This window comes from Pan troglodytes, chromosome 12 (genome assembly GCF_028858775.2).
Source record: "Pan troglodytes isolate AG18354 chromosome 12, NHGRI_mPanTro3-v2.0_pri, whole genome shotgun sequence".
Classification (NCBI taxonomy): domain Eukaryota; kingdom Metazoa; phylum Chordata; class Mammalia; order Primates; family Hominidae; genus Pan; species Pan troglodytes.
This window is the reverse complement of record NC_072410.2, coordinates 114,210,542-114,231,339: the sequence shown is the minus strand read 5'-3', so window position 1 is coordinate 114,231,339 and position 20,798 is coordinate 114,210,542. Positions and strand designations below refer to the sequence as shown.

General features: G+C 49.6%; 1 long non-coding RNA gene across 1 annotated transcript in view; it reads right to left on the bottom strand.

Moving 5' to 3' along the window:
* Window positions 1-12,806, bottom strand: part of LOC107972276 (uncharacterized) — a 51,895-nt gene extending 39,089 nt beyond the window's left edge. The window contains exon 1 of the long non-coding RNA XR_001715007.2: window positions 12,574-12,806. This is a non-coding gene — a long non-coding RNA (uncharacterized LOC107972276). The remainder of the gene's footprint in view (window positions 1-12,573) is intronic.
* Between the last annotated feature and the right edge of the window lie 7,992 nt (window positions 12,807-20,798).

Below are 20,798 nucleotides of genomic sequence, written 5' to 3'. Positions count from 1 at the left end.
AGAAAAAAACACAACCCCCCAACTGTCAAAATAAGGTATTTATATTTTAGTGAGTCATGTTAATATGTGCTCCAAAATGGTAGGGGCCTCCTCAAATCCTGCTGTCGGAGTTTGTGTTCTCAATCATAATTAAGGTTACTGTTAGGTTCTTGGAGACTACAGAGGCAACCAGTTCTTTATCCATCGTGTTTTTGACTGTGACTAGCCTAGGACATTTTGACGTTCGGACAAGTGTTGTCTAGTTTTGACACTCTTCAAAGGACCATCTTCAGCCCTCAGTGTAGGTTTCTGATAACTGAAGATTTTGAACAGGAGTTGACCTGGTGAACTGAACCAGTGGAAGACTGAAGTCATCTTCTTTTGACTTTTTGGGACATGGTTGATCCTTTGTTTTGTCTTCCAGAATCAAGGAAGCTTTTCTTTTAAGCTGTTTGTAGCTTTTGGCCATTGTGGGGGTGAACCAACCAGTGGTCTGTGACTGCAGTTCAGAAGAAACAGGTGGGCCATCAAACTCCAAATGGCCATGCAAATGGCGGACGATGGCTCTCTACACTGGAGACCCTAGAGAGGCCTCTAAGTTAAGAGCAGTCATCGTCCCTATCCTAACGGCCATTAGATGTACCTCTTCAGAGCAGGGATTGATGGCAGCAACAAGCATGTGGTGTGGCACTACCATCACACCAGCTGCTGCAGGGAGGGTGCAGGTAGGAGGTGGACAGAGCCCCCCACAGCCCACTGCCCTGGGGGTGTCTGCAAGGGGCTGAGCCCAATCCCATTCAGGAGGGGGAGCAGTGCAGCAGGGGAGCAGTATGGCTGGGCAGAAAGGGGCCCCAGTGCAGAGCTGGGGCTGCACTTTGGGGATCCAGGACAGGAAGTGGAAGTGGCAACCACTTTTGGGACCTGGCCAGTGGCACAGCCACTGTGCCCACACCGCCTAGGGTGCCAGGTTCCTGCACTTCAGAAGAAGGCTCTACACAGGCCATCCAGGGCCGGGTCCCTGGGGTCTGCCCTGAGTCAAGATGGCTGCCAAGCTTGCCACTTCTGATGGCCGAGCCCAGGGCCCGAGATCCACTCCATCCCAGGCCATCCTGGAGCACAAGGGCAATGGGGAGAGCTCATGGAGATGTCGCCCCTGCCCTGGACACTGGCTTGGGGCCCAGCAAGGATCAGGAGCCCCCAGCCCATGCTGCAAGGGGGCACAGCTGGGGCTGCATGCTCCATGGAGCCAGCAGGAGCCAGGAGCAGGCAGCAGCCCCGTCCTCACAGGCATGGCTGCAGCTGCCCAAGCCAGGCAGTAGACCTGGGCCTCCCATGGTCTTGGAGGGCCAGGAGCAGGCAGGAGCCCTGCCCTCCCAGGTGCCACTGCAGCCACCCAAACCAGCGGCTTCAGCCTCAGGCATCTCTGCACTCTTGGGGACCTGGGAAGGCCCTCCTGCCCTTGCAGGCTCAGAAGTGCCTGCTCCTGCTGCCTGGCTTCTCCCTGCTATTGATACCTGCTCCGATCTTGGAGCAAAGTCTGGGCCAAGCTGGGGTGCCATGAACAGCAGCAGGAAGCAGACAGATTCCTGGGTGGAACGAGGCAGGTCCCTGGAAAGACCCCATCTTCAGGCCAAGGGCTGCCAGATCCCTGCACCAGAGTGGAGAAATGTGGTGCCTTTTTTGACCCCACCCATGGCCATGCATGAACCAATCAGCATGTACCTCCTCCCCTCTGAGGTCCATAAAAGCCCCAGGCTCAGCCAGAGCAGGGTAGAGGACAGAGAGGATGGAAAGATGACTGGGCACTGGAGGACCAACTGCAGAGATGATCTACCCTCTCTGCTGAGAGCTGGAAAGTCAATGGGGACCTGCCTGCAGAGAGGAACCACCCTCTCCAGGGCCTCCTTTCTGCTGATTGCTGAACACTGAACAAGACTACCTGCCTACAGAAGGAACTGCCCCCTGCAGCCTCCTCAGAGCTGCTCTAACACTCAATAAAGCTTCTCTTTGTCTTGCTCACCCTCCACTTGTCTGCATACCTCATTCTTCCTGGATACAGGACAAGAACTTGGGCAAAGGCGCCACCAGCCACAGAGGTTTCTGGCCAGAAAAGCAACCCCCTAAAGATCCTGTAACACAGTGAGGGCCCTGCCTTGACTTCAGAGCCACTGCCTCCTAAGTGGCCTAGAAGCTTCTTGGGGACACATTTTCCTCCAGGGGATGAGGTTCACTGATGCCTGTTCTGGGTCTCTCCACCTTTACCCTGCACGTACCCTTCCTTCCATGGAACTTCCTTCCATGAGCTTCCTTCCAGTCACTCATGTCCTGCACAGCGAGGCCTATAAGTGGAAGTTGGTGCACAGCGCCCCTTGTGCACATGTGAGGGGCATTTGCTGGGGGACATGGCCCCATGCAACTCCACAACTCCCCTGTTCCCCATGAAAAACCCAAAATGTGCACCCTCATCTCAGACCTCCCCTTAGGACCCCAAATTCTCTCTGGTGAAATTGTCAGCCACCTTCCTCTGGAAATCCCCTTTCCAAAGATCCCCTTTGTGGGCTTAGCTGTCGGAAGCATAACTTTGCCCTTGCTCCCGTCGCAGGGGGATCCACATCCCCTGAATCTGGGCTGGCCTGTGGCTGCTATAGCTGCTGCAATTGAGCAAAGTGAGGCAGTGGGATGATGGCAGCCTCCACCTTTGCCATCTTGGAAGACAGGTGCCACGTACAGAAACCCAGGGTGGACTCGGGATGATAAACGTCCACACAGAGAGCCCCCTTTATGGCCTTTATGGCCCGGCTCCCCAGCAGCAGCCTTGAGGCCCCCAGAGGCCTCTTGGTCTCTAGCAGGTCAGGCTGTCCCGAATTGCTGACCCACACACCAACCCCTGAAGCGGCTGTTGTGCCAGGCTGTTACATTTTGGGCAGGGGGTGGGGGCTCTGTCATACAGTAACAGATAACTCAACCATCCTTAGCAGGCCCCAATCATCTCTTGGATTCCAATTTGCCAGTGTTTGTGTTTTGGTTTTCGCTTTCCCCATTTTATGACCTCCCTAAATCATTGCTCACTGCTTCTCTGAAGTCCAGCATATAATAGTCAATCTGTGCACTGGAGTCTCAGAATAAAACCCATTTATCTTCCTTAAGCATTCCAGAGCAGTAAAACTAAAAATATTAGCAAGTTACTTTGGCTAGAATTACCAATAGTCTTCCCATAACATTTAACTTCCTATTTCTTTAACCTGAGTTTAAAGAAAACATATACATATATGTTTATATATAAATGTATATATTTATACGTATATAAATTAAAAATTATAATTTGTACATAATATATATTTATTTTATACATAACATACATTTTACATGTAACATAAATTATACATTGATACATGATATATGTGTACATATATGTGTATATGTATGAGTGTATAACGTATGTGTGTATATGTGTATAGGTATAATGTGCATATATATGTGTATATATTATATATGCATGTGTGTATATATGTATAAGTGTATAACATGTATATATATGTGTGTAGGTATAACGTGTATATATATACATGTGCATATATGTATGATTGTATAACATGTGTACATTATGTGTATATATTTGTGTATATGTATAACATGTGTATATATTATATATGCATGTGTGTATGTATATGTGTGTATATATTACATATGTGTGTAACATATGTATATATTACATATATGCATGTGTGTATCAGTGTATGACATGTGTATATTATATGTGTCTATATACTATATGTGTATAACGTGTGTATATATGTATATTATACATGCATGTGTATATATGTATGTGTATGTGTATATTATTTCTATATATGTGTATATGTATGTGTATATATGTGCACATGTGTATATATGTATGAGTATAACGTGTATGTGTATATAACATGTGTATATGTATGTGTATATATCTGTATATATTATATATGTGTGTATATATGTATGAGTGTACGTGTGTATGTGTGTATATATGTGTATGTGTGTATATGTGATTATATGCATATGTGTATGAGTGTATAGCATGTGTATTATATATGTGTGTATATGTGTATAACTTGTGTGTATAGATGTATATATTACATATACGCATGTGTATATATGTGTATATTACATGTGTATATGTGTATATGTATAACGTGTATATATGTGTATATATTATATATGCATGTGTATATGTATGTGTATAATGTGTATATTGTGTGTATATAATATATATGTCTAATATGTGTGTATATATATTATATATGTGCATGCACACACACACACACACACAGAGATCACTCTGAAGATCTACTTTTCAGGGAAATGTCACATAATCACCACTTTCCTCCTTTCTGTCAAAATATCTCCCCCATCCAGGCACTGGGTGCCTTAAGATGCCACCCCTCACTCACTCCCCTCGGCGCCCCCTTCCCTCAGGTCCCAGCCTTTCTTGGCGGCTCCTCCTTCCTGTCCAATGTGACAGCACAACTCCTTTATCTCCAATCCAGTTCACCCCAGCAGCTGGTCACCAATATTTGTTGAATGAGCTCTGCAGGGGGTGGGGAAGAGGAGATGCCCTCCAAGAACCTCCCCTAGCTCCTTCCCCTGCTCCCCATCCAGCCACAAGACTTCCTATTTGACCTTGGTTTTCCAAATTTCCTGCAGTCTCAGTGGTAACCTTTCCACTCCTCCCTGGCCCCACCACAAGCAGCCAACCAGAGACTGGCAATTGGTGGATCCATGGAAGGGATCCATGAAGGGACCCATGGAAGGTCCAGGAAACACAGAATAGAGGAGAGGACACACCTTTGGCCAGTTACTTGTTTCAAACTCATGGTATATTAATACTTAGAAAAATCTTTTAAGCATCCAATAACACTATTTTGATCATTCAATGGATGCCCCCCATGACCAACATACCCACACACTAAGAAAATCATGCATGGAATAAATAAAGCATGGGGTCTTGAAGAGCTTGCCTTCTGGTGAGGAAGATGGCTGCAGACGAGCCGTGGGGAGTGGTACCAAGCTGAGCCACTGGGGCTGGGCAGAGGGGCACACAGATGCAGTGGGAGCACGGGGGGTCCTCAGAGGAGCAATTAGAAAGGCTACTAGCAAAGGGCACATTTGAACAGGCCCTTGGAGGAGGAGATTCGCCAGACAGAGATGGGGCAGAGGGATCGCAGGCAGCAGGACCCAGGGACCCAGAGACAGGAATCCTTTGTGTGGAAAGAGAAAAAGCCTGGAAAGGTGGAATAAGAGCGGGCCGTGTGGGTCCCATTTCCCGGAGGGATTCTCTCCTTTACTTCAGCACCGAACCTGTGCTAAGTGATGCTGACATCAAAACGCACAGTGGAGCAGCCTCAGGGCCAGGATCAGGGCGATGATTTGAGAGCAGTGAGACCTTGAATGTAGAATTTATGAGGTTTCAAAAAACTCAGTGATCAAGAGAAATCATCTTTCAATGCAATATTTAAGAAATCAAAATTAATGCAAAAATCCATGGCCCACTATTCACAATAGTAAAGACATGGAATCAACCCAGGTGACCATCAGTGGTGGACTGGAAAAAGAAAATGTGGTACGTGTGCACCATGGAATACTATGCCGCCATAAAAAATAAAATCGTGTCCTTTGCAGCAACATGAGTGCAGCTGGAGGCCTTTATCCTAAGCGAATTACCATAGGAACAGAAACCCAAATACCACATGCTCTTACTTACAAGTGGGAGCTAAACACTGAGTACACATGGACACAAAATGGGAACAGTAAACCCTGGGGATACAAAAAGAGGAGAGGGAGGGAGGACAAGGGTTGAAAAACTACCTGTTGGTTACTATGTTTACTACTTGGGTGCCAGGATCATTAGAAGCCCGAACCTCAGCATCATGCAATATATCCATGCAACAAACCTGCACATGTACCCTCTGAATCTAAAATTTTAAAAAATAATTCATGATCAAGAAAATGCCAAATTTTTAAATAAAGGCAGGATCATACATACATAGAAACAAAGTAGAGTGGCAGTTACAGTGCAGGGGGGATGGAGAACTGCAGGTCAGAGGGTACTAACAAGTCTAGGGATCCAAGGTACAGCATGAGGACTGTCTCAGTTCATTTGTGTTGCTATAAAGAAATACCTGAGACTGGATAATTTTTTTTTCCAGTATATTTGGTTCAGGGTTCTGCAGGCTGGAAGATGAGGTATCTGCATGTGCAGAGGGCCTCCGGCTGCTTCCCCTCATGGCGGAGGGTGAAGGGAAGCCGGTGTGTGCAGAGACCGCATGGTGAGGGAGGAAGCAAGAGAGCAAGACAGTGCCATGCACAGTGGCTCACGCCTGGAATCCCAGCACTTCGAGAGGCTGAGGCAGGTGGATTGCTTGAGCCCAGGAGTTCGAGACCAGCCTGGGTAACATGGTGAGACTCAGTCTCTACAAAAATACAAAAACTAGCCAGGCATGGTGGCATGCACCTGTAGTCCCAGCTGCTTGGGAGGCTGAGGTGGGAGGATGGCTTCAGCGTGGGAGACAAGGTTGCAGTGAGCAAGGTTGTGCCACTGCACTCCAGTCTGGGCCACAGAGCCAGACCCTGTCTCAAAAATTAAGAAAAAAAAAAGAGAGAGAGAGAGAGAGACAGAGCAAGAGGGGAGGTTCCAGGCTCTTCTTCACAAGCAGCTTTTGCAGGAACTAACAGAGCAAGAACCCACTCATTACTGTAGGATGGCATCAAGCCATTCATGAGGGAGCCATTTCCAGGACCCAGGAGCCCTTACACTAGGCTCCACCTGCAACACTGGGGGTCAAATTCAACAGGAAGGTAGTGGTTTCAACACAAGGCTCATTCACTCCCATCTTGGTGTCCAGCAAACTCTTCTGCCTACAAATATCTTCTACCTTTTGGAAAGTGAAAACATTTTAAACTTAATACTTCAGTTCAGGAGCTGGAAGCTTGTCTTCTCACTGAGTACTACTCAACACCCTTTGTCTCTGTTACCTAAGGGCAAGCCATGTGTGTGGGCCAGGGCTGGGCGCCGACCAGGACAGGCTATGGATACCTGTGCATCCTGCCAGAAGCTCGTGCTAGGCCTCTACAATGGCCAAACGGTGCTGGCCAGAATAACATGGGCTTATCAAAGGAAGGTGTGTGGGGATGAATCTGATAGTTAATGGCATTAGTGTACATTTCAAGAAAAAGGGAGGAGGCAACTTGAGTGCTCCCAGGACTTTCTTTAAAGGCGCAGACCAAAACAAGCCAAGTAGCCACTGGGCAGGTCCCAGCAGTCAGGGCAGCCGGGCCCTGAGCCCAGGGCCTCCTGGAGAACCGCCCAACATTGACCTGTGAGCAAGGTGCCCTCTCATCGATCGCTACTGACTCCTTCTTCACTTTTCAAGACAATGATCGTCTGGGATGAAATTTCTTCCTCTCGCATCCTAGCCAAGAAGTAAACTTATTTTCAGAGTTTAAGAAAGATTTTCAAACATCTCCAATTTGAAAAGTTCCAATTTCAAGTAATTTTAAACAAAACTCTCCATGAGCAACTAAATATTTAAAATGTGTTTTTCCATAAAAGTGAATCAGCTCAGTTCTGCAGGCTGAAAATACAACAAGGAGGATCCGGGTTGCAGAAAGCAGAGGGCCACCTAGACCGTGTCTGAGAGACGGGGAGAAAGCAGCTGTCTGCTGTGCACCAGAGGCCTCTAGGGACCCCGGCAGCAGCCCCGTGGCGGGCCACACTTGGGAGCTGATTTGTTTTCAGAACCACCAGCTAAGCCACATGAGCCAGGAGCCTGGTTATCCATTCAAAGCCCACAAATGCCTACTGAAGCGGAACTTAGAGGAAAGGTTCAGAGGGAAGGGTTTCTCTCTTCTCTGACCCTGAAAGAGACCCACTGTAGCCTGAGGGGCTGGATGGAAAGATTTAGACAAAAATCACAAAACAGAGAGGACAAAAGGTCACAATCAGTGTCTATGGCATGGTAGAAAGCCTGCTTGCCTCTGAGTCCAGAAAGCTGCACTGGAATCCTGCAACATACCTGCTTATTTCCGAGGTCTACGCTGAGCCTCGGTGTCTTCCTCAGGACGAGGTTGGGGCTAGTGGAGCACCCTACCGTGTCCTCCCTCCCAACTTCTGCACGCTGATTCTGGTTCCCTGACTGTTCCTCCTTTTCCCGCCCAACAAGGTACTCTTCACATAGGGGTCTTGCTACAGAATGAATCCTGCCTTGTTACCCACCTACTCCAAAATCACCACTGGTCACTCCCTTCGAGAGCTTAGCCCATCAGAAGCACTCCTGCCCACAGGGTCAGCTCCACACTCCTCAGTCCTTTGGGACGTGGCCTGGCCTGAGGTCCTGGCCTTAATGCTCATCATAGCAGCCAGACCAGGTGGGCGCAGCTCTTCAATGCCCCCTGCCTGTTCCTGCCTTGCCCTTTCTCTCTGCTTCAACAACCTACCTAGGCTCAAACTGCCAAGTAAGAGCAATCACCTCCAAAGGCTGTTGTGAGTAAGGAATGCATAAGGGAAGCCATCTGACGCATTTACCACAGTCCCTGGCATGGCCAGTATTATCTGCTTACCTGTCATCACTGTTAGAATTATTATTAGAATTGCCCATCATGGCCAGGCATGGTGGCTCACAATTGCCCATCATGGCCAGGCATGGTGGCTCACACTTGTTATCCCAGCATTTTGGAAGGCCAAGGCAGACAGATCACTTGAGCCCAAGAATTCAAAGCCTGGGCAACATAGCAAGACCCTGTGTCTATAAAAAAATTTAAAAATTAGATGGGCATGGCAGCACATGCCTGTAGCCCCAGCTATTGGGGAGGCTAAGGCAGGAGGATTGCTTTAGCCCAGAAGGTCAAGGCTGCAGTGAGTTGTGATTGCACCACTGCACTGTAGCCTGGGCAACAGAGTGAGACCCAGTCTCAAAAAAAAAAATGAATGAATTGCCCAACACACCTACCATCTCCTAAGACTCGTCTTCCCCAGGAAGTCTTATCCCATCGCCCATACCAGTGCTCCCCAGGTTGGGTTAGGCCTGGGCCCCAGGCTTCCTGGCACCCAAGCTTGCCTCTTATCTTAGGACTCGCCATATTATACTGCAACGTATATATTTGTCATGCCTCACTGACAAATTTACATTTTATCTTTGTTTCCCATACTACTATCCTAATAGTTACCACTGCATTGATGTTCAAATTTAATGAATAAACGAACACATCTATCCCATAGTGGGCACACAGATGTTAGTCTACTGTCAAGCCTTTTCTTGAAGATATCTGATGATGATGTTAACTCAGCAGCCTGTTCCCACAGGCTTGGAAGCTCTGATTATCACAATAGTTACTCTTTATCCAACCTGTGTCCTCTCTGCTACAGTCTTCACTCATATCATCTGCCTTCAACCTAAAGCAGAGCCCATAGTTGACTGTCACCACCATCCACACCACCTGGTTGCACTGGCTCTAAGGCTCTCCATCTACCTCAGAACACTGACTGTCTCGCTGCAGCTTGATCCTAACAATTCCCACCAACTTGTTCCGAAATCAGGAGGGTTTGATTTTCTCTACAAATAATGTCTCATGCATATGCTTTCAGAAAAGAGGCTGGGGTCTGAATTTCCTGGACACGGTTCAGCTGAGCCTCTTGGCTTCGTTCGCTTTCAGTCTATTAGGGACAGTGACATGGGCCAAAACTGCTTCAAAACACTCCTGACGAGCACTCCCTTGCCACTTCGCTTTTCTGGGGTGGAATGAGTACTGCAGCAGTTTCGTGCAGAGAAGGACATGAGCAGCCTAATACCTTTTGGAATCCTTGATAACCCCTTGACGATGTTTGTCCATCGCCCCCACCTCTCCCTCAGTTAAGTGACTCTATTTCCTTAATCTTTCTCCAAAAGATCATTAACTCAGCAAGTGGAAAGAAATGCTCACAACATTGGAGAAGGCAAAGAATGGGCTGGTTCCATCTTAAATGGAGGAAGAAGCAGCAGGATTTGTGGGTGGGGTTATTTTCTAGGTGAAGGGAGGGGCTGAACATGAAGATTTTCATTTGCATGTAAATTTCAGTGATGCATACCGCCCAGAGAAAACGCTCAACTTCTTGATCAATCATGAACTTGCTCTGAAAACGCTGATTTTCATTAGGTGATAAATCAGAAATTTCAGGGCATCCTAGGAGCGCTCCCCAGGAACAAACTTCAAGGAGTGACATTCAAACTAATGAAAAAGAAAATGTGTTTCTCCTTCCCTTTTGAAATGGCAGCGATAACACTGAAAATTAAGAACGGCAATGATAGGAGATTTCCAAAAGCAAAGTACCTTTGGGCAATACAACCACAAAAGATAATCTATAGAAGCTCAGCCATTCCAACAATTCACACAGTACCTTCGTGCCTGGCAGGTTGCAATTCTGTCTTGCTTTGGCAAATGAGTCAGTCAGAAGCCAGAAAGAAAAGCTGACTTCTACACCCTGCAGTCTTACAAAGCCAACCAACTAAATCAACAAGGACTAGCTAATGTTTGTACTTTTCTCTCCCTGCTTTTTTGAGCACCACAAATTCAAAGCAGCTGTGTGCTTCTCCCCACTCAACCTTTGGCCTATTAGCCAAAGCATATGTAGTCAGCAAACCTGGTGGCTAAGACCTGGCTTTCTCAAGCCCAACTCAGAGGCTTCTAGAGGTAAAAGAAAATTTGTGCCAGTTAAGTAAGTCAATTGAGGCTGGGTGTGATGGCTCATACCTGTCATCCCAGCACTTTGGGAGGCTGAGGTTACAGCTTTGTGAGGTGGGAGGATTGCTTGAGCCCAGGAGTTCAAGACCAGCCTGGACAACATATGAGACACTGTCTCTACAAAAAAGTAGAAAAATTAACTGGGTGTGTTGGCACATACCTGTAGTCCCAACTACCCTGGAGGCTGAAGCAGGAAGATCACTCGAGCCCAGGAGTTCAACGCTGTAGTGAGCTAGGATGATGCCACTGCACTCTAGCCTGGTGACACAGCAAGACCCTGACTCTAAAAAGGTAATAAGTCAATCAAAATGTGACGTCAGCCTTCACCTCAGAGAAAGAGGCCTGTTTCTTATGATGTCATGGATACCTATGAATTGTGTATATGTCTTTACACATTTTCCTTTCATTTATGATGAGAGTGAAATAACTTCATTTATTCATTCAATGAATTTTAACTAGAACTTCTATGTGCTTGTCCCAGCTAGATGCTGGGAAACAATACAGTGAACAAGAGACATCGGGCTGGAGGAAGAAGCAGAAATAGCCACAGACACTTATCAGATATTCACCCCCCCCCAACCCCCGCCCCCGCCCCGAGCTCAGCCCTGAGCATCTTCCTGCGTCACCGGGAATCCACATAGGGCAGGGTAGAAAGTTGAAGGAGGAAACAGCCTCTTCTAACTGAAGGGCTCAACCACAAAAGGCTTTGTATAGTTAAGTCTTAAGTGAGAGAACTTCCAGACCGGGTCATGGGGGCCCCAGGTCTGTGGAAAGGCAATGGCCCCGAGGTGAGACAGCTCTGGTGGGTTGGAGGATGAGCTGAGAGGTCAGGCTGCAGAGACAAGGGCTGGGCTGGCACTGGAGGGGCTGCCCTCAAGAGCTGGGGAAACCACGGAGAGCGAAAGCCCAGATCTGAGTTTCTGAAAACCTGCTCTAGTGACAGATGAAGAAGACGGGACAGGGTTGTGTACTCACTGCTCACCATTCATGATGCAGGGCACGGTGCCAGGCACCGCAAGGAAATGAGGCCGCAGTGAAAATGGCCTCTGTTCAAACCCACGTGGAGGCAGAGGCCGCGGTCAGCCCCGGGGAGACACTGTGTGCTCCAGAGCAGGTCACCTCACCCAGACCGAACACGCCTTTCCCCAGTGTGCCCATGACTCTTCATGCCCCAGCTCCCATCCCTGGAAGACCCTGCGAGGTGGCGCCAGGGAAAGGAAAGGGCCTCCTTCCTTGGAGAAAGAGGAAATTCAAGCAATTCACAGCTATTCAGGAATCAGCTACTCTGCGTGCTCACCGTGGGGATGAGAGGTAAGAAAGACATCTGATTCAAAGGCATCGCTACAGTGGAGCCAGGAGGAGGTGGCGCCCTAGGACGCTCTGACATTGAACAAAATGTAGCAGCAACAGGGTGATGGGCCACACCTGTCTGAGGGCAGCAAGAAGACCTTGGGAAGAGGGGAGTGAAGAAACCAAGGAAATCCCAGGGGCTGCAAGTGGGAAGAGGCAGCGGGGGCCCGAAGTATATCGGGGCTGGCAGAGAACAGATGGGACCTGGGAGGGGATGCCCGATGCAGCCTCAGAGGAAGCCTTGGCCGCCTGGGTGAGAATCCTGCCCTCTTCTGACAACTGCAGGGCTGCCCTGTGGTTCGGCCCAGAACAGTGGCCGAACCACAGTGGCAGGAGCCCCACTCACTAGAAGGGTGTTCCTCTGGCCTCATTTGTGTGGAATAGACTGGCTATGAGGATACCAAAAGATCCCGAACGCTCAACTGTGGCCCTGACGGCAGAGCTGACAGCTGCCCCGGTGCCAAAGTGTCTCTTAGGTCCAATTCTACTTACCCATAACTGCAGGGCCACAAGTCACTCTATAAATGGTGCCCCACAGTGGCCAGGCATCAGGCGTGGCTCATATCTTGTAATCCCAGCACTTTGGGAGGCTAAGGTGGGAGGATCACTTGAGGCCAGTAATTCGAGGCTGCAGTGAGCCGTGATCATGACTGCACTCCACCCTGGGCAACACAGCAACATCTCCAAAAAGGTATTTAAATGGTGTCCACAGATAAGTGTTGAGACAACAGGGCACGGTCAGCTCTATTTGCTGTCAGGACGACGTCGCGTGTTATTTACGCCTGGTTGGAACACGTCAGGGGGAATATCTTAACACATCAGATGCGTGTACTGGGCATGGGACCGTCTACCCGTGGGACCTTGCCCCCAGGTTCCCTGAGAGGTGCCAGGCTGGGGACCTCATCCAGTTCTATCTCTCAGTGTGGCACAGGCCTCAGTGAGTGGACATGGGGTGCACATTTCCCCTTCAGGAACTGTACAAAAATTGAAGAAGAAAAGGAACCACACACCCCAAATTCAAAGAAAGCCTCCAACAATTGGAGTTGGAGGTGTTCTCCAAACCCCTTCCCCACTTCCTGACAGCCCCCTGTCAGCCTGGAAGAAGAGGAAGGAACAGGCCAACCTTGGGGACCCCGCCTGCCCCCAGGGTTGAGCAAGGCTCTGAGGGCACTGCTCCTGGAGACCAGAGCTGCCCCAGGGGCGGGGGCAGGGCAGAGCACCACCCTCGTCAGCAGCCTGTGGCCTTGGCCCGTCCTGTCATCACTCCGGACCTCTATTTCTCAACCGTAATTTTAAAAAAACAGGACACCGTGGCCTGTTTAGGGCTTCTTTTTGGCAATAACATTTAAGTCTGGAACATGACAAGCTCCATCTCCTGGTCTGATAAAACAGCAAGTACCACCCCCAGAATTCTGGACAACGTCCACCCCTCGGGCCCTGGACTTTCACCTGCACCCTGGCTGCTGAGCAGGCCTCTGGCATCATCTCCCAACCCAGTCATGTGTGGCTCCAGGCCTCTGAGCCCAGGCAGGGTCAGCCACCCTTAGCTGGAGCCCCCGACTAACACACAGTTCCCTCTTCTTCTGCAGGCCAGCCCCAGCCTCATCCCTGTGGTTGGTTGACATTGGTTTTAAGCTATGGGTGACAAACTCTCTGTTCTCTGAGTGTGCCTTCAGGACATGATGTCACCCTCGTTGAAGTCTGAATGCCCAGGAAAGGCTGCCTGAGGAGTTGGACTGGATTGTCGTCCACCTGCCCATCTGCAGAGCTGCCAGGGCTCACCCGCTTGGGCAGGAGCACAGTCCCTGGAGAGCTGGTCAGAGCAGACCACGGGCTGTCCCCAGAGGCTTGAATCCCACCGCTCAGGCTGGGGCTGGAGCGTCCACATTGCTGACGGGTTCCCCAGTGGTCTGGACGTCCTGGACCACACTCAAAAATTACCGCCCTCAAGCATCCGGGAGACAGGTGGTTCTGGCTCCTGGACACTGCTCCACCTGCCACGTCTGGGATAAAAGCCCCCTGCTCTGGGCCATCACAGTGGCGCTGTTGAAGGAGATCACAGAAAGCAGCCAGTCCAGCCCAGTACAGGCCAGGCTCCAGGGAAGAAGAACAGGCAGGGGCATCCAGCCCAGGGGAGCAGGGACGGTTTCAGAGGAAGTGATATCTGAGGCTTCAAGGACAGAGAAGGGTCAGCCAAGCAGCGAAGGGGAGGATAATGGTGTTCCCAGGAGAGGAGCGGGCAGGAGTAAACATCCACCCAGGGCTGTCCCGGGAACAGCAGGTGTGTGTGGCTCCACACAGATGGCTGGAGCATCATGGGAGAGGAGCAAGAGATGGAAGCTGAGGCTGGACAGTGGGCTGGCTGGACCCTGACAGGCTTCAGGCCGGTCGTGGAGTCTGGACATCAGCGTGCAGCTGCTGTCAGCAGAGGGGGCTGGCAGGGCTCACAGAGGCAGGGCTGACATCCAGTCTCAGGCCAGGGCCAGAGTGACTGTCCACAGGGAAGAGGGGACAGCCCCAGGTATCTGGGATAGAAGGAGGAGGGCAACTAGGGAAGAAAATTCAGAACTCACATTTTTTTTTTCCTGAAACAAACTCAAAAAAGGTACTGTCAGTTAAAAAACAAATAACAAAATAAAAAACAAATAACAAAATAAAACTCTGACCCTGTGGGTACCACACTTTTTTTTTTTGAGACGGAGTCTTGCTCTATCGCCCAGGCTGGAGTGCAGTGGTGTAATTTCTGCTCACTGCAACCTCCGCCTCCCGAGTTCAAGCAGTTCTCCTGCCTCAGCCTCCTGAGTAGCTGGGATTACAGGCATGCACCACCACACCTCGTTAATTTTTGTATTTTTAGTAGAGACAGCGTTTCACCACGTTGGTCAGGCTGGTCTCCAACTCCTGACCTCGTGATCCACCCACCTCAGCCTCCCAAAGTGCTGGGATTACAGGCTTGAGCCCCTGCGCCCGGCCTGTACCACACTTTTAAAGAAGCAATTGATGATAGACGTTTTCTTGCTCCCTACAGCATCAAATGTCTGGTGTCACTGTGTGGTGCTGCAGACCCACGTGTAGATGGCCACAGCCTGCGTGCAGCTCTGGGGGTCTTATACCTCCATGTCCACACCACCCTCTTCCTCTCTTACTCCTCCTTGGGCTTCCTGGCCCAACTAGTTTCCAGTATACTAGGGTATACTTAGACCTTCTCAATGCCCCATGCTCACTGACTTGGGGTGCACTGGAGACACTGATCTCTTATTTTAAAATGAGAATCAGTGAATAGGTGGATGTGAGGATTTTCCATTCACCTTCCAGGTACGTCTCCTGCCTTCAATCCTTCAATGCTCTGGGCCATGCCCTCTCACGATAGGGGAACAGGGTTGCAAATGGCAAATGAGGGAGGCCCTTCTTCCAGGAAGCCTATTATACAAGAGCATTCCAGGGCTCACTGGTGCTGTCCTGCGAGCCGCAGCAGGCTGGTGGCGGACAGCATGACCCAGGAAGGGTGCCTAAGCCACCTGCCTTCATGGCCAACCCTGACCCTGAGGTTAGAGCATCCCTCAAAACATCTCCACTCGCACATCTCTCTCTCATTCCTCACTCCCAGATCCTTAAAACCATCAGCACAGAGCCAAGACATTTACAAACAAAACAGTAACAAAAACCCAAACTCTTCCAACCTTCAGACTCCACTTTAGGACCTAAAAAGCAACATCTTCCAAAGCAGAAAAAAGTACTTCAGGGGAAGAAAACTCCAGACTCTGAAAGGCGGGGAATACAGTGTGTGTTGTCACATGAACACCAAGTGCCAAGAAGCCATCTCAGACAAGGAAGCCAGCCCGCACCAGCTGCTTCTAAGAGGCTGCCCTTTCCCAGAGGTATAACACCATGAGCCTAGGAACACAGAGGGAAGAGGTGCTCCCAGCAGCTACGTTCCAAAGAGGGGGGCCAGGACGGCCCCACCACAGGACTCACAGCATTGAAATCCCATTTGTGGAGGCTGCCAAATGTCAGCGTCTGCCCTGGCCTTTCTCAATTGCCATAACTCCACGTGGCTGAGAAAGAAAAAGAAGGGGAAACTCCACCAAACTTAGAAATTGGGAATAACTGTACTGCTCCCTGCAAACACATAAAGCTGAGCCAGCCACGGTGGCAAGTACTTCAAACAGAGCCGCTTCCTTCTTAGCACTCTGTTTTATCTTTTTATTTGTTTTTGAGACAGGGTCTCACTCTGTCACCCAGGCTGGAGTGCAGTGGCACAGTCTTGGCTCACTTCAACCTCTGCCTCCTTGGTTCAAGCGATTCTCCTGCTTCATCCTCCAGAGTAGCTGGGACCACATCTGTTTTATCTTTAAACTGAGGAGACACGTCGCTCCGCCCCTCTCCACATAGACCCTGGCATCCTGTGTCTTCTCTGCTCTCTCAGGGCCACCTTCTGAGCAACAGATCCCCACAGCAGCCCCAGAGAGCGGAGTGGGGGTGGGGGGGATGGCTTTGTCAACTTGTTCTCATTCTTGAGCTGATGATCTCTCCGTTTTGAGAGTGAGGAGATCTAGGCCTTTTTCTTTTCCCTGGCATGTTTAATTTACAATTATTGTACTCAGGCAGTGTGAATGTTTACCATATGTTGGTTGTGTGGCAAAATATTCTGGCTCCCAGAAAAAGTCTGGCAGCTGAGTCAAGCTGAGTCACTCACCTAGAGAAGTCCTGAGGGAGGTCATTAGAGGCGGCTGGGACAGGCACGGTGCCTCCCTGCCTCCTGGAGGAGGAAAAGGCAGAGCTGGGAGTCAGATCCAGATGGGTGCCCCAACCGGCTGGAGCAGAGGCTCTTACAGAACACCACGATCGTGTTGGGATTGTATGCACTAGAACTTTGCCTACAGAGGAGAAAAGAGTCGAGTTGGAACCAGGGCAATGAACAGGACCAAAGAAACTCAAGGATGGAAATGGTAACAAAAACGCAAAGCAGAACTCAGTCACCATCAAAACACAAAGATCACTTCAATTTAGTATTTTTTAAATGTGTCCTTCGTTCTAATAGTATATGGTTTACATTCTAAAGTGAAAGAACTTATTCATTTTGATGATAAATCATCATGTTTTTCAATGAAACATGTGACAGGTTAATTCCTGCAGTTTCTGCAATGTCCCCAACAGTTAGGACCTCCATTCTATCATAAAATGGCCACTTTTCATCACCGTATGGCCATGACTAGTGAAAAACACAAAATGTCAGGAAAAACTAAACCGCCGCTGCTGAGTGCCTGATGAGCGCCTGAAGACAGTGGCTCACAAGTGGTGTGTGCTTAAGAATCAGCTGAGGAATCTTGTCTAAAATGCAGGTTCCAAAGCCACACTTCCAGCTATATGAGGCTGCTCTCACACTGCTATAAAGAACTGCCCGAGACCGGGTAATTTAGAAAGGAAAGAGGTTTCATTGACTCACAGTTCAGCATGGCTGGGAGGCCTCAGGAAACTTACAATCATGGCGGAAGGTGAAGGGAAAGCCAGGCACCTTCTCCACAGGGCAGCAGGGGAAGAATGAACGCAGGAGAAACTACCAAACACTTATAAAACCATCAGACCTCGTGAGAACTCACTCACTCTCAGGAGAACAGCATGGGGGAATCCGCCCCCATGATTCAATTACCTCCACCTGGTCTCTCCCTTGACATGTGGGGATAATGGGGATGATGAGGATTACAATTCAAGATGAGATTTGGGTGAGGTCACAGCCAAACAATATCACTACCTCCGTTAAAAAGCTGAGGGTCTGCCGAGTGTTTCTCCAGGCATGATTAGAGGAGTGCCCAGGAATCTTGTGAAATTTTTAAATTCCTTGGCCTACTCCCTACTCTACCACAGATTCTGATAGGATAGGCAGGGGTGGGGGCGGGTCTACAAATCCATATTTTCCAGAAGCTTCCAGGCCTTTCTAGTGAGGTTTTCCTGGCAGAGCTTTCAAGAACACAAGAGTAAAATCCCATTACCAGCCAGATGACCATCAATTCTGAGCCAACATGAGAAGGTTGTTTATGGGTTTTTGTTGTCCTGCTCCACATAAGAATAACTTTCCTCACTATTTCCCTCATACTTGACTGAAAAAAGGGAGCGGGACAGGTGCCGTGGCTTTGCTCCTTGGTCTCTTGGCGGCTCTGCGGCCTCAGACGTGTTGCTCGCCTCTGCCTCTCAGCTTCTTCCTCACGTCACACGGAGCCCGAAGCACAGCTGCTTCCTCAGGGCGTGCTCAGGGCTAAATGCACACCTTTTGCCGGCCCAGCCAGTGCCTGATGCCCTCCTACTCTTTGCTATCAAGTTCTAATCCCTGTAAGCAGAGAAATGAACAGCAAACTCCATGAAGGGGACTTAGCATCACCACTCGAGGGGAGAGTGAAAAACTACTCACACTGCCGAGAAAACTTCAGGTTAGCTGAGCATCAGCCCTGTGCAGGCACAGACTTCAAAGACCCAGGAGAGGCTAGAGTAATTCCAGCACTTTGGGAGGTCGAGGCAGGAGGATCACTTGAGCTCAGGAAGCTGAGGCTGCAGTGAGCTATGATTGCACCACTGCACTCCAGCCTTAGTGACACAGCAAGACCCTGTCTCAAAACAAGCAAATAAACAACAACAAAAAAAAAACATCCAGGAGAAATGGAGTGTGTCGTCTTCATGGAATGAGAGCTGGAGTCACGGGCTCTGGAAGACAGGCATGGCGTGGGGAGGAGCTGGTCTTTAGGCAAGGGAGCCCCCAGCCGGGGAGGTTCCAAGCACTTGTCACACATCCGCTGACTTACCTTAAGGGCACAAAGAAGTCATGTAAATGCTTCAGACTGTGTTACCTCCAGTTTTCAAAGTAACTGACATGCCACAGACCACAGATGGCAAATGTTTCCTCCACAGGGCCTATCAGGTGGCTGTGGCTGCCCGCACACTGTGTTAAGAAGGATTGTGGGCCGGGCGCGGGGGCTCACGCCTGTAATCCCAGCACTTTGGGAGGCCGAGCCGGGTGGATCATGAGGTCAGGAGATTGAGACCATCCTGGCTAACATGGTGAAACCCCATCTCTACTAAAAATTACAAAAAATTAGCCGGTCATGGTGGCAGGTGCCTGTAGTCCCAGCTACTCAGGTGGGGGAGGCTGAGGCAGGAGAATGGTGTGAACCCGGGAGGCCAAGCTTGCAGTGAGCCGAGACCACACCACTGCACTCCAGCCTGGGCAACAGAGCGAGACTCCATCTCAAAAAAAAAAAAAAAAAAAGGATTCTGAGCAGCAGTAAGGCCCCACCAGGCCTGCGTGAAGAGCGGCCACCCTCGGGCCCCGGGTTTGCCATTCTCACATTGGCAATATCCATGAATTCAGGGATGTGAGTGAGCACATCTTCTGACACGTTCCTCCAAAAAGTCAAGGATTCACCCTGGTAACTCTAAGTCCTCTTGGGGCAGAAACTCCTTTGACACTCAAAACACAGGTCCTTTCTCCACTCACACAGAAGAGTTTACAGGCAGTTTCCTTCAGCATACGAACCCCAGATCTGATACAAAAGGACAAATCCTGTATGATTCTGCTTATATGTGGTACCTAGAGTAGTCACGTTCGTGGAGACAGGAAGTAGAAGGGTGGTTGCCAGGGGCTGCGGGGAGGGGAATGGGGAGTGGCTGTTTAATGGGCAGAGTTTCCATTGGGGAAGATGAAAAAGTTCCAGAGGTGGATGATGGTGATGGTGGCACAACGTGAATGCACTTAATGCCACTGATTGTCCATTTAAAAATGGCTTAAATGGGCCATGCGTGGTGGTTCATGCCTGTGATCCCAGCACTTTGGGAGGCTGAGGCAGGTGGATCACGAGGTCAGGCGTTCGAGACCAGCCTAGCCAACATGGCGAAACCCCATCTCTACCAAAAATAGAAAAAATTAGCTGGGTGTAGTGGCTGGTGCCTGTAATCCCAGCTACTCGGGAGGCTGAGGCAGGAGAATCGCTCGAACCTGGGAGGTGGAGGTTGCAGTGAGCTACTGCACTGCAGCCGGGCCACAGAGCGAGACACCATCTCAAACACACACACACACACACACACACACACACACACACACACGGCTTAAATGGTAAATTTTATGTTATACACATTCAAGCACAAGTTTTTTTGAAAAACAGCAGATCTGCAAAATGCCACTCCTAGGTCTTGTAGCTTTGTTCTCACACTGACGAGCATGCCAGTTTGTCTTTGCTGGGGAGTTGATCAACCCTCAGGATTCCCTGTGCTTCCAGCAGTACAAAGGTCCAAGCTGTGTCTCAGACACCAGGCTCATAGCTCCCTGAGGCTGACCCCATTCGTGATCCTGGGTGGGCCACGCAGGGTAAGGACGACTGGGCTTTCTACCTGAAGCTCTCGAACTGCACTCATGTTCCAGAAAGAACCTCATCTCATCTTCCAAGGGGGGCAGGATTGTTTCTGCTGGCATTTGGTGCCAGGATCCCAGGTTGACTCCAGTTGTCACAAGTCCCAGGTTTTCTCGACTCTAACAGAGGAGCCCAAGTAAAGGGACACTCCCAGAACACCCGGGAGGCTTATCCTTCCGCCGCCCCTTCGGTTCTCTCACTCCCAGAACACCCGGGAGGCTTATCCTTCCGCCGCTCCTTTGGTTTTCCTTGGACTCTCTGCTTAGAAACCTACAACGTGAAATCCAGTCACGGAAGCAGCCACAGAACAGTTGTTTTTTT